Source organism: Anthonomus grandis, chromosome 9 (assembly GCF_022605725.1).
Source record: "Anthonomus grandis grandis chromosome 9, icAntGran1.3, whole genome shotgun sequence".
Taxonomy (NCBI): domain Eukaryota; kingdom Metazoa; phylum Arthropoda; class Insecta; order Coleoptera; family Curculionidae; genus Anthonomus; species Anthonomus grandis.
In genome coordinates, this window is record NC_065554.1 from 22,022,616 (window position 1) to 22,038,461 (window position 15,846).

A 15,846-nucleotide genomic window follows, 5' to 3' on the forward strand; every position below is an offset into this window, starting at 1 on the left:
GCATTATAAAGTCACCGTTTTACTGTTGAAACACTGACTGCTTTTTTACGCTCCTTGATTTTTGCTGTGATTTCAGGGGCGGTAAGGCGTCTATTGCATTTGCTGGTAATTATAATATTTAAATCCTCCTTTGAACTTGTTGCCTTTGGCCTTCCCGATCGAGGTTTGTTGCTAATAGTCCCTTCTCTGGTGAATTTCCTAACATTATAATCGACAGTTTGCCTTGGAATTCCCAAATCCGTCGAAATTTGACGGTTAGTCCTTCGAACCTTATGAAGTCCAATGATAATACCTTTAGTTCCTACCGATAACTCTTTTGTTTTAGCCATTTTAAAGAATGTTGAGAAACCAGCAAAGAAACGGTGGCAATTGTCAATAAGCAAGCGAAATTATTTATCAATGTTACACAAAATTAAAGACTCTTTATACAGATCTTTTATATATTTCATGATAAAACATATTGTTTTATCAAACAGATTTTTTAATTCTATATTCAAAATATATAATTTTTTTCAGGTACTACTGCTTAAGTATGGCTAAAATAAGGCAAAGTTAGGAAGTAGGGAAAATAGTTTTGGAGGAACATGGTAGCTATCTATCAAAATTTTAATAACAATAGATTTGTAACTTAAAATACGATGCAAAATATATGTTATAGTTATTTCTAATTTTATACTTCACACATTAATTACTTTTTTAAATTAAAAAAATATTTGAAGGTCTTATATGTTTCGTGTTTTTTCTATTGTATAACTGAAGCGAATCTTCTATTAAAATTTTTTTAAGTTTGTTGGCGCCCAACATGAAATTGACAATTTATGTTCTTTATATAATATTTGATTATATTTTATTCCTTTTTTCTTTTTATTCAAACTTATTAATGTGTAAATTTTTGTGCGGCGAAAATGAAAAGATTTTAGCAAAAATATTTTCATTCTCCTTAAAGTTTAAATATTCAAAAAAGAATAATGCCATGAAGGTAACGAAATTTTATAAAGAAGATGTTTCAGGCCTACGTCATATAACATTTGTCCAAGCAGTTAAAATCTACATTTAGTTCTTTCAGGCTCTATCTGATACTGGAACTGGAAACAGGATATACTGTTTTACAGAAAAGATATTTTAATTCTAAGTCTTCGAATTATTTAATTTTTTCACATACTATTACGTACTTAGAACATTGAAAGGCTAGAAGTAGCATGCCGTGGAACTATGGGCAGGTTTGTTTGCTTGCAACATCTCTTATGCAATGATGCCAAATGCTTATAGAGAAATGGCAAAAATCACTTTATAATAGCATAAAAATTTTCAGTTGTTTCCGAAGGCACAAAACAATACTACTGCTCCCCTTTAATAAAATATCAAGCATTTTTTAAAAATAAATTTGATAAGATATCGAATATATTGAAGTCAATATACGTTAAATAAATGAAAGTAAAGTACGAAGAAACGAGAAAACGGTAATGGCATCGCAACGCCGCTCGATCGCATTGTTGATGTCACCGATACAAGCACTCTTTACCAGTGACGTCGTCAACAAATATTTACCTGATAAATTTTTATTAATTATTAAAGAGTTTGACTATAAGTAATATTACCATTTATGAGCTATTTATGTGTTTTTTTAACGGACTTCATTAGAGGAAGGTCCTAATAAAAGGCAGCATTTTTGTCAAAGCATTTTTATGGAAATTAAATATTTTATTAATATAATATTATAGATTTCTTAATAAATCATGTTTTAAGACACACATTTTTAACATTTTGCAAAATTTTATTGTTATTGTTATATTGGACAAAACTCAGTTTTACATCACTTACTTATATCACATAATATATACTTCTATGGTGCTGACTTTTTCAAAGAGACAGTATTGCTTCAGCAGAAAAAGTTAAAACTACAAGGATGTTCAAATTGTGAAGGAGTTGCAGGTTTTTTGTAGGTTATAAGATTTTTATTATGAGTATTTAGCCTGTATAATGGTTTTGAGACATTTAATAGTGACCTATATAATACCTAATACCAATTATTATATCATATTAATTTATACTAAAAAACAAAGCTTACCTAAGAATAAAGACTATGTACAATAGATTAGATAGTTTATTAGTAGTAATATACAAACAGGTACTTTTACAAGTCAAATAAAATATGTAGTATGTTGGGCTTTTTTCGAAAATCATGTTATTATTTCTTAAGTATTTTAATAATGACTTGAGATCTAATTCAATTTCTTTGGCACAAATTTGTTTGTTGCAATCTTCGAATTTTAATTTTCTTTATTTTTTTTCCTATAATTTGGTGACAAGTGATTTAGATTTTAAAATGGTGGAATCATCAGTGCTTAGGTCCTCAGGATATCATTTTGATTTTACCCTAGAATAATATACATAAAAATATAGTATTACCAAAATTTAAAAAAATGTATTATGATAATCCAATTGATCAATAAAATGTATGTTATTATAAAGAATCTTTATAATATCATACATTTAATTAATATTAAATATTTTAATATTAAACAAATATAACACAATAAAATACTATATCACTTTTAAATAAGATATATAGAATAGGATAATACATGGCAAAAAACTAGTAGTCTATTTTGAGTGTATTTTTACCTTTCCTTGGCAGAGTCAGGGAATGTGTACCAGTTAAACAAAAACGGCTTGGATGAGAAATAGTAATTGTTGACCTAGACCCCACGATTACTGTAGAACTATTAATCTCAGATGCAGTTATTGTTGATGATGAATGATCAGATCTGTAATTATACAAAGTTTGGTGTATCAAAAATATTAATCTATATTAATTATCCATACTTATCTATATTAGCTTCATTGTTTGTACTATATACCATTTTGGAATCTAAAGAAGTTTTTGCACTCTTCAGGAAAGCTGCCCCTGCAGCTTTAAAGGATAAATCACTTGGTAAATTAACTGAATTATCCGCTGCTGTGTTTTTAACCAGTGCATCAGAAATCCTAGTAAAAAAATAGTTTCACACACTTACTTAATTTAATTAGTATTAGTTATAAATAAAGTTATATGAGTAACACTAATCCTTTTTGTGATGATTTTTTTATACTAGAAAAATATATTTAAAAATATTATCTTTGAGGTAGAGCTGATTTGTTTTATAGTCTGGCTACTGATAATATTATCTTCCTTATATAAGAAATCACTTCTAAGGATGTGATCTGAACAAACAAATATGTTCTGTTTAATTGTGTTGATTTCCATTAATGAAATCCATTGTTTCTCTTTGGGCATATATTAGGCAGTCTATAATAAGTATTTAATATTTAATCAAAAAGCAAAAAAAATTACAGTAATGAATTAATATGTGGTGCCAATTACTATATATATTATTGTAAGTTGCAATATGGTAAAACAAAAAAAAATTATCCACCAAATTTTAGGGAAAGACAAAATTAACTTTATACATAGATATCAATATCTAAATAAATTTTAAAATTCTTTAAAGGCAATAAAAAATTAATAATTTCATCTATCTACCTAATGTCTATATTAAAAAAACATAACTATACATAGATAGGTACATGGGTATTAGGTATGCCTTCTTTCTGCCAAAACAACAAAAAAAAAACATAAAATCCTGTAATAAAACCAGGGACAAAATTTTAGTTTTATATTTTTTATAGCATATTGATAGATGAATATGTTCAAAAAAATATTTAGATTTAAAAATATAAATATTTTGGTATTTTACGCACACTTTCACATTCAAGTTTTTATTAGGTTTATCTATAAGATCCCCTATTCTACGTTTATGATGATGGTTACCCCATGATGTGATGTTATGAAAGTATCGGTACTTACTTGTGAAAAGATCGGCTTGAATCACCTTTTTATCATGATGCGGCACAAACGACACAAGTTTTTCCCATCCTAGCAATTTAAAAAAACACTAAAATGTGGCCTTTTTCCTTTTGAAACCGAAAATTAAAGAAAATACACGAATCCCGAAAATAAACAAAAAGCCGTTTGACAGATGACACTACGCGTATGGCTCAGGCGCTTAAGCTTCGTTGTTGTCGCTTCAAATTTTTTAGAAGCAGTTTTAGGGATAAGAATGTTAATAATTTTGTTTTTTTTTTGCTTAAGCATATTATATTTATTCTTAAAATAGGTTAATTGTAGTATTTATACTTTTTATTTTAAATTTTCCTATAAAATACAACATAAATAAATTAAATTAATGTTATAATGGTTGTTAAAATATAGCTAAAAATTTCCTCCGTTGGAAATTTGCGTCGACTTGACAACAGAGAATCGGCAAATATGTTTGTAAACAAAACACCCCTCTTGCCCCTGTGCACATGTTGGACTCAAACAAAGTTGTTGTTTACTAATTCTAGCCTTTCAATGTTCTAAGATTACGTAATTACATCTATAGCAATGCAATGCAAAACTGATATTCTCGAAATAAGGAAAAGTTACATTTTTAATAAAATCATTTAGTTATATTTTTAAGTACTTAATGAAGAATGATAAATGCTTGTGCGTGCCCAATATGAGATCTATTATATTTATGTTATTTGTATATTACTGTTATTTTTTATAATACACTATTATTTTCCTTTTTATTTTTTTGTAAATTAAATGTATTAATGTTATTTTTTTTCTAAAAGTACGGTAAAAATAAGAAGATTTTTTAATTCCAGTCCTAGAAAATATCCAATTTTGCCAAGGAATTAAAATCTATTTCCTTGGCTCTCTGTACTGTGAAGGCATATTTACAAATAGATAAAATGTTTTAAAATATAATCGATGAAACTTTTAAAAGAAACAAACCTTTCATCTTAATTCAACTTTTACGAGCCATTTTTCAACCTACAAACATCTGCCTTACAAGAACATAATAATAAATTCATGTTTGTATTGAATTTCAAAATGATAAAAGCAGCAGAAATACCGGAGAGGTACAGCAGAATGCGATATGTAGGTAGTAAATCAGCTAAGATCAAAATCAATTGATAAATATTAATTTTAATGCACATATGGCTCGACTTATTTTTTCAACTCGAGATCGGCTCTTTACGATAAAATGGCCGCCAAAGAAAACCTTTAAAAAAATGAGAAAATTTTTACGAAACTCGTTTCACCTGCTCTGAACGTTACGAATTCAGCTCGTTACATCATAATCCCTAAAGGATATCTACGCACTTTCAATTATTTTAAAATCCCTTTAAGGCTTATGTAAATGAAGCTGTTATATAAGGCACGAGCCCTTAAAGGCATATTATCATTTTTAATTAAGTGAATGTACATTTGGTTTAAAAGTGAAACCCCGTTTGACCATGTTTTAAATACGTGTTCCTTTAATTACTGCAATTTAATTGACAGAACAGCTTGCCTGTCCTTTGTGTGTTAAATCTCTATAAGGTGGTGGTATTAAAAAAAAATTAAAATTGCTTCACAAAACTCTCTACTTGTGATATTGAAAAAGAAGTGCTCAGAGTGTTTTACATGGAAGGCAGTGGTGGCTTTTGCATAAAATAATTAATTATTAACTGATTTTTTGTTTAGACTTTATAAATTGTGATAAAGACTAGAACATTTAGGTTGAAATAACTTCAATTCCTAAAAAATATAAAAAAAGATAAAGGAGGATGATGTTTCCATTCCTCGAAGACATTAAATACAATATTTTTGTTTGGATTTTGAACAGCGGTTTCCTTATCTAAAAATGGCCTAAGCTATGGATATTAAGCATAAAAACGTTTCAATAAAACCTAACAAGCTTCTCCTATATTTTAAATTCTCTCGAGATTCTAAAGCTGGCGCAGCCACGGGATTACATTATCCTTTCCCACATTATATTTCGCAACTAAAAATCCATTTCTTCTAATAAACGGCGCCCCCACTTAGCCCATCCAGTACTAGACAAAATCCCTCGAAACACAAAAGGTTATTATCCTTTCTCGTTTCGGTAAATAGCGCGCTCATTAACAGACTTCACCTTGTACTGTTCCCATCGTAATCATTTGTTTTTGTCATTCCAGACAGTTAAGGGAGACATCTTTATTTCTGGAAATAAGGAGATTACGCCAACGGCTTTTCCTTTTGTTTAACCATCCTTTTTGTGTTAAATGGTATTTTCGCGAAGTGAAACACGTTATTGAATTTGGATTAGTTTTCTTATCATTATTTTTTTTAAGTTGACTATAAAGGTAAACGCAGATTGAAAAAATGTAGTTTATTTTTAGTAAATCTAAAGCAAAATAATTTGAAATTGCATGTTTGTAGATGAAGCTTGAAAATTTCGGATATACTATTAAAAATTCTATTGATCCTGAAAAAATAAAGGTTTTATATAGATAAAAAGTAAAAAGATAGAAGGAGCAATAAATAGTAAAGGCATTTCTTGAGGGTTACAGAAATAGTGAAGAGTAAGGTCGATTAAACTTTAAAAGACATATACGAAGGTATGAAACCTAAAAAATGAAGTGGTCCAGAAGAAGTTGTACTGTTTGTTCAAAATCAAAGTGATACTAGTAATAAAAGAAGATTTTTTTATTGTAGCGTTACAAAATCAATAAATACAATGTTGATTATGTTTATGATGTTTTTAAACTTAATTAATTAATAAAGTGTGTCGGTTTGTGAAAATCTGGTCGATAAAATTTGGGTGAATTGTTGTTAACCAAGTGTCAATTTTCTAACCGGGCTTCAATCAATGTCAATTGTCAATTTAATGTCAAATATATCTTTAGTATTCATTTTTTAAGTATTTGGAAGGTTTAAGAAATGGATTGTTTTTGTGAACTCATACAATAGTAGAAATAGTTAGATACCATTGTAAGTAACCTGCTTTTTAGAAGTATTATAATTATTATTATTATAATGTAAATGTATTAGTATTATTATAATGTAAAATAATAGCTCTTGCACAGTTATTTATTATTTTAAGGGTTAGGGAATTGTTAATACCAGTATTTCTAATGTCAGATGTAGATACTATAAAATTATTATTGGTTCACTTAAAGCGATAACAAATTTTAAAATTTTTAATCACCATTTAAGCCTAAAAAATGTACCAATGTATTTACAAATGAGGAAAATTAAGTATGGGGTATACAAGATGAAAAAAAGCATTTGTAGTGAAAATACTATAGAAACTCCCTCGGATAAGTGACAGGAAACAAGAATTAAAATCCAAAACATTGACATAAATTCTAGCGTCTTATATCCTAACATAAAAAAGAAAAACAAAAATTTGAATCCCCTAAGTATACCCATAAAAAAATTTGAGAAAAAAATTAAATATTGCCAGTTCCTCTATATATTGAATTTTCTATGAAGACCTTCATAATATTTACATTAAAGACCCTGTTATAACAGACAGTGATATAGGTGGCATAAAACTGCAAAGAGATAAATCCAAAAATACCAAATTTTAACATAATAAAAAGAAGCATATCTATAGAAAGACTCATTTAAAAGTGAAATAAAGTAAACATTATTTAGGATTCGGGTTGAAGATTGTCACTAGTGTCAATTTTTCTGGTTGTCACTACTCAACTTTGGACCATACCCTTAATGCAAAGTGTTTGGTGAATTGTGATGTCAAAATATAATTTTAATTTTATTATTTTGTCAGATTTATACATCAGTGTTGTTGATCTGTGTGCTAATGTTATTTGTTGATTTTTACATTTGTGTAAATTCCTATGTAATAGAGTCTTTAAGAGATATATTTTTATAACACTGTGAATAAGAGATTTATGCGTACGGTTTTGGTTTTTCCCTACTAAAAATATATGAGTAAAATAAATGCTATTTTTTTAAAATATTTTTAACAAAATTTTAAATTTAGTCTAGGGATTTAAGGTTTCTTCTAGGTATTAAGAGTTCTTTATTCTTAAGACTTTTTAAGTCAAAATATGCTTTTTCGCCCAATAAATCAGATTTCATGATTACAAAGCTTGCCTTTAAAAGCCACTTTTTTACGACTCTTTTGAGTAGTAGAAAGGTGGATATTTTTATAAATAAAATACGATTTTTTCTTTGCAAAATTATTAAGACAACAAAAAAATTTTAATACTCTTAAAAAACAAATATAAAGTTAATTAAATAACATGCACAATTTCCATGTCATATTTTGTTTCAAGCATTTACTTGCTTCCAGAAATTGGAAGAGTTCTTGTCCATGATTGTGGGAGTAATTTTTTGTGACTTCCAGGCATTTGACTCAGTTTTGATCTTCCAGCGATTGCAAATATTTTTCAAGTTTTTGATAGTCTTATTTATATCGTTTATACAGGGTGACCACGGTAACTTTGACAAAAATTATAGGGTAGGTATGGACGCCATAGGCAAGTATTTTGAGCACAGGAATCCATGTCCGGAAAAGCCCCCATTTGGAGATGGGGCTGTTTTAAAATTGGACCCTTTGCGGCAGGCAACCCAACGTACACGAACAGTTTGTTTTTACTTTTTCTTAATACCATGTATAGTTTGTCAAATGTCAGGTTGACTTTGAAATCGCCTATTTGGCGGTTAAGGAAGTATTCACGATTTATATCCGCACAGACCGCACTAGTCGGATCAAATGTTGTGAATTGAGCGGTTGTTTTAAAATTGAAATTTTTGCGCCAGATGGGAAAGCAATAAGACAATCCTGGCAACTTATCGTACACGAGCCACAAATTAAACGCTTTAGTTTAAAAACAAAAAGATGTAATAATTGCAATAAAGCTCTCCACAAAAAATACCGGAGGTAACTCAGAAAACTAAAATTATTAAAGTAAAAGTAGTCTTAAATTATGCTCGAAGTGCTGCCCTGCTCGTTCTCCTGGATACATTTATCGATCCGTTGGTGCCATGAAGTTCGCATTCGAGCGAAAACACCCTGCTGCTCTCGAATGAACTCTACGGCCATTACGATTCGCGCAATTAAGTCCTCCTCCGAATCCAGTGGTGTTTGATACACCATTTGTTCCATGTTACCCCACAGAAAGAAATCTGGTAGCGTAAGATCAGGAGACCTCGGTGGCCACGCTATGGGACCCCCACGTCCTATCCAACGATTGGGGAAAATTTCATCTAAATAGTCCCGGATCGGCCTTGGCCAGTGCGCAGGACAACCATCGTGCTGCCACCACATGTAATTAATAATCTGTAGGGGCAAATCTTCGAAATATTCCTGTAACTGGCCTTGGAGAAATATCGAATAATTTTGTGCATTCAAGTGGGCGGGTAGAACATATAGACCAAGCAAGTGGTCGCCGACAATGCCAGCCCAAACATTAACAAAAAACTTCTTTTGATATCCTCGGACATGCATGGCATGCGGGTTCTCTTCCGACCAGAAGTGGTTGTTGTGGGCGATGAACATACCTTCTCTAGAAAAGCCCTTTTCGTCGGTGGAACAAACATACCGCAGGAAATCAGGATTTTCCCCAATGCGTTGGTTTACCCACTGGCAGTAGTGAAGGCGCCGAGGGGGATCGATAGGAAAGAGATGTTGAACTTTCTTCAATTTAAATGGGTATAAATTGTTGTCGTGAAAATTATTCCATACCGTCCAGTGGTTGCAACCCACTTCGGAAGCGACCTGACGAATGCTCTTTTGGGGATTGTCGGCAATACGTGCCATTACAGCATCTTCAAGTCCATCACGTGCTAGACGCAGTCGTCCTCGCTCCTGCTATACCTAGTTAACAGTCCCGTATAAACGACTTACAATAAATTTATACTTTGGCAATAAAAAAATACTTTTAAAGAACAAGACTTACTTGAAATGATCCCGTTTTCCGTAGTGTGCGGTCGACATTTACAAACACGCTGCGATGTACCTGGTCACGCTGTGGAAATCGCTGAGCATACAAGCGCTGAGCCGCCAATGCATTGCTGCCTGTAGCTCCATAAACTAGATGCACATCAGCAAGCTCGCGGAAAGTTAGCCGGTTCATCGTCTACTTTTTCTCATACAAACGTGCAAGAAACAGATTTTTTTTTCCTGTCAGTCAGGTTGAAGTTCCCGTCAAAAATTTGTCGTTGTCATTGACAAAAAAAATACATGGTATTCAGAAAAAGTAAAAAAAAAACTTTTCGTGTACGTTGGGTCGCCTACCCATCTGCCGCGAAGGGTCCAATTTTAAAACAGCCCCATCTCCGAATGGGGGCTTTTCCGGACATGGGTTCCTATGCTCAAAATACTTGCCTATGGAGCCCCTACCTACCCTACAATTTTTGCCAATGTTACCGTGGTCACCCTGTATATGATCTTAAGGAAAAAAAATTAACAATTTATTTCTTGTTGTCCATGTATTGGAAATTGTTGTTCAATCTTTATTGAAATTTCTAATATTTTTTAGGTATTTTAAATAGTTTTGTTTAGAAACTGGATATATTTTTTTATCTTTTCTACCTTCCAGAAATTTGACGACATTTTTAGGATCTTAGAGAAACTTCTCCAGATTCTTAAATATTTTTTCCATTTTATTCCAAATATTTAATGTATTCCAAATTAATACAACTCGATTAAACAAACGATATTAGAACATTATTTTTTATATATTAACGATTTTTTTACGATCTAAATAGATTTTCTCTACAGAATTTTAAGTGCTTTATTTATTTTATCCCAATCATTCAATATCTGGTATGAATTGAAAATTAGTTTTCCTATATTTCATTAACTTTTTTATGTCTTGAAAGTATCTTCCAAGATTGTCCAGGCTATTGGAAGTAATTTTTATATTCCAGGTATTTGACGGAATATTTACGACCTTCACAGATTTTTTTCGAGGCTTTTAAGTGCATTATTTATTTTTTTCAAGACATTTCTTTAATTGAAAATAATTTTTTTGAACATTGCCAATTTTTACGAACTTAAGAGATTTTTTCCAGACTTTTCAACAGTACAATTTCTTCTTTTGTCTGAAGCATTTAATGGATTTGATAAATTGCAAATAATTTTTCATATATTTGATAAAGTTTCTTATGTCTTCCAAGCAATTCACATATTTTTTTGACGCTACAGTATTTAAATTATTTTTACGTTTTTTTAACGAAACTTTTATAGTCTTAAGAGAATTTTTATTTTGTTCCATTCAAATTAGAAAAAAGGAAAAGGGGTTATTTTAATTAACTAGTCAATTTTAAATATCAATAGACGACAACTTAAGCTATCGAAAAATCTTCCAACATTTTAAGAATTTCTTTTAATTTTATTTTTATGTATTGAGTATTTATCCAGGTTGTTCTACATCTTAATATGAAGGAGTCCAAATCATTAAAATTCTTACAGATAAATTTTAAAACTGTTAGAATATTAAATTTAATTAAAGAATCTTTATAATAATCTACTTAGAATAAAATTTTGCTATACCCTTATTATTATGTAGATGGATAAGAGTTTTATCTAAGAGTCATCTTAAACAGCCTAAAAAAACATCAGTTAACACAAAAAAACTCTAGAGTAAAATGGATCGTTGACTAAGCTCTTAGGATACTTTTAATTTTTATAATACAAGAGTCTGGATTCCAGTTATTGTACGAATTCTTATATTCTCCTAAATAAAAATGCGCCTAGTATATAGCTTGAAATAAAAATTAGGAGAAGACTGAAACTCTATGCTTTAACTTAAAAAAGCAGCTTTAATCTTGAATCCTGAAGATGCCATCGTTATTAAACCACGTGTCGAAAATTAAATAAGGAGTTTTGCTTAGTGGTAAAACTGATTTGTATTTAAGTGTCATACCAAAGATTCCACCTATAGGAATACTAAAGAGAAATATTTATTGCAGATTTTAGCTTTTTTTAGGGCTCTAAAGTATACGTTATATATTTTCCCCTTTTGACATGCTTACAAGCCCTGATCACCTGTAAGAATTCCAATTTCTCTAGTTTTTCTGGAAAGGTCATAAAATTCTTCTTTAAATCCAAATTTTAGGCTACGCTGAGAAAAACTAGAAATCTAAATTCACTTAGGTTTCACTTGAGTGAAAGTTACTGCGCTTAAGAGTAACTACGGTTTAAATTTGTTAGGAGATGTTTAGTAGTACCAGACTCTTACCGGTTGTTACTATTAGACTCCGCCTTAAAATTCTGTTAAAAATAAGGAACGGCCATATTTGTAAATTCATTTTCTAGATCTACCTGAATATAAAAGTTATCGCTAAGAACATTAAATAATATTATTAATTTTCTAAGGGAGTTTCCTTCAAGAAGCCCATGAAAAGGTCCTAAAACCCTCCGCGAAGCATAAAAACCATTAAATTATGCAGAAAAAATTAACAGCCCTTAGCAAAGCAGCAACATAGCAATAAAACCAAGCACCTTACCAAAAAGTTCCGCCGTTTCGGAAAGACTATCTAATACCGCTTTTTTATTTTACGAGTTTCGATAAATTCGGCAGGTGTGTAGCACAACTTTAACGCAGACAAGTTTCCGAAGCAGTTAAAAAGTTCTCGCAACTTTTATTCTTTAGGGTTATCAAAATCGGCGAGTTGGCTTAATGCGGTAAAAAGGTTGATCGAGCTTTGGGGGTTAGTTGGGTTTCTAATTAGATGAAGTCGGAAAAAAACGGTAAAACACAGCTGAACATTGAGTGGTATTGATATTCCTAGAATGTTCTTTAGTAGACATAAAAAGGATTGTTATTCTTGTAACTTTCTTAGTATAATGCGCATTATAAAAATTCAATAAATTACAAAATATTTACAGCCAAATCAAAATAATTAACTGCAAAATTAAACGACTTTAATTTTTTTATTTATTATGACGAGTCTGCTTATTTCTGATAAGTGTTTTCGGATATCCCACTAAGTAAAAATTTAAATAAATTTTTTGTTTTTGTAGTTCTCTTATTTCCACAAAAACTTAATATAAAAAATACTTTTCTACAAAATTTTTTAAACTTTTTTCTAATGTTTTTAAGACTCCATCAAGGTTATCAGGATTTAAAAAAAACATATTTAATTTATTTATCTTATAAAAATTAAAACTAAAATTCAAATTTTTAGTAAAAATATAATTGTACAAAGCTGATTCTGATGATTTTTGTACTTCAATTTTTTTGGAATTGCTCTTCAGTTTTCTTTCATCAGTTTTATTTAGAACAATTTGTTATGCCATTATCCTAGAGGTCAAGTTCATAACTTCAAGATCTTAGGATGTGTTAACTAATTACATAAAACGAAATACCACATTTATTTGTTAGTTTTATTTATTATATTTCTTTTTATTCTTACTGGAACATTTTCATAGTTTTCGTTAATATTGAAGAATATTTTTTATGTTTGGTAATCTTCGTTTACTACTGCATCTTTGATTCTTTTTTCACTTCTTCATTGCAATAATCTATTTGAAACTTAATTTTTTAACAATATCACTTTTATAAAATTATATCAAATTTTCTCTCACCCTGCTTTTCTACCAACCCACTCTTTTCCTGGGTTCTATCCTATAGCTTAGTGGAAATATTTAATTTATTTTCCTTTAACTTCTTTCTTTAAAATTTTCAAAATTCCATTTAAATTTAATTAAATATTACGGGAATAATTTACGCAGGGCAAAAATGGGAAATATTAAACATATGACAAAATAAATCAAAAACTTGGATGAACTCAGTCTATGAATTTCCAGAACATTTTCTAAAAATTGTAAGAAAAATTAACCTACAACTTTCATTCATTAATATTTAAATTCCTACTACTCGAGTCCTATATTATAAAAGATATTAGCAAAAAGATTACTAAAACATCCTTAATAACTCTACCAATCTTCATAAATACGGTCTTTAATAACGTCAAAAATAAATAAATAAGAAGATCATTAAATTGCATTAAATAAATATTTTACATCTGCCTCCGCCAACCTAATAAGCCCAATTTACATATTACCTTCATGCAACTTAAAGATCTTAATTTTTTCGCCTCATTTCACATCTCTAAGGACCGACTGGTCGACTAAAGATAAACATACACGTTTGCGGCAAGTACTTACAAGGTCTGTTAAAAACCGATGCTTCTTCCCTATATTTATTACATAAACAATGCCGAAACCTACATCCGCACCAAGTCCAACCCGTCACGTTTAAGCCATTGCCCACACCTCGGGGTTTTACCATTTGTTGGTACCCATGATGGTTAAACATAAATTAAAAGGCTAATTACCATATTCGCTAGTAATTACCGAGGGGAGCCGTAAATAGTACCATAAAAGATGGTGGCCCTACCTGTAAGGTTGTTCATTAGTTCCGTTTCGATGGTACCGGTAAATGTGAAGTTCCGACCCATGGGTGGAGGTAAATGAGTATGTGGCGTTCTTGATCCTTGTAAGTATTTTATTAGATGACAGATGCATCGTTTAAGTAAGATTTGCCACCAAAAGAAAAAAAATCTGTAATTTTTAGATAATAGAATTGATCTGAAAATGAAGTATTTATTATTGAGGATCTTGGATGAAGGATGATTATTGTATTTTGTCTGACTAAGACTTGTATCAGTTACTTACCAAGAATAAAACTAAATTAAAATATGTTACAAAAGAAGCAATCTACATCATTTAGTAAGCAATATATAGAAAGTAATTGAAAGATATTTGTGATTTTAGTATTTCTTATTTTGATTCATTTGATGAAAGATTGAGTGTTTCTAATATTTACCATATTTTCTACAAATAAAGACTAAAACTGCAAATAAGTCTACGAAAGAGAAAGAACAAAGGTATGAAATAAAAATAGAAAGAACGATTGAATTAGGAAACATTTTTATCTAATCAAGAATTTTGTAAGAAACTTAATTGAAGAACTTATTCCACATATGAATCTGGGCTTAAAATTACAATAGTCAAAAGAAGTGTTTATAAAAGGAGTGTTTATAATGAAAGAGTCAATGACTGAACAGTCAATTAGTAGAAACTTGTCCAAAGTATGCAATGCAATTAAAGCTCGTACTGTAGCACTACAGGCTTCATGAGCCTATTTATTGCAAGACACACATTTTATCTAGCCGTCTTTCGCCTTAGAATTTAAAAATAGTTTATTGCAACATAGACACACATCGTCTTTATAATCTTCTTCCCTCGTCCTATGAGAATCTACAATCAGTAATTATGGATCCAATTTTGTTTTTGGTGCATCCCTTTTTACTACGTTTTTCCTTTTTTTGTCCGGTTCATTTAGCTTTAGTTTTTTTATTATCAGACTTGTAAGAAGATGATTTTATTACAATAGCCTTTTCTCTTCTCCTGTTATCGTTGGATGGTTTCCTAGTCGCCTTGGGGATCGAAAAAATCCAAAATGTAAGGTTAAAAATAAAAGGCATAAATAATAAATATATATCCAACCTATTATTAACCTATTACGGGCGTTAATTCCCTCGTTTACTTTAAAAATTAAATTCAATAAAAAAACACTAGGTAACTGACCCTTATGTGCCAGGAAGAGAATAAAGGAAGAATGGCAATATTATGGTGGCCCCAGCTACAGTCGGATAGGGAGGGTTACTAATATTTAGAGCGAGGACGCCACGTTATTAAACACCATAATGCCAACAGAAATATGTCAATACTATTCCCTTATTTCCCTGAGACCTAACCTTATTCACAAACAATCAACTCCCAACTTGCACAATACTATTCAGCTGGTCACTAAACCTTGAGGTTCTTAAAAGGAAGAAAAAAAAATATAACTATGAAAAAAAAACTATTGAAGTCCTTATTAGTTGTCCTATACAAACCTAGTTGACAGCCACACTCTGCATGCAGGTGATAGAATTACAGAAACCTTGGTTCAAATACTATACTGAATATTTTAACCTTAGTTACCAGTTGGATAAAGGTAAATGTGCAATGTAATAATAGT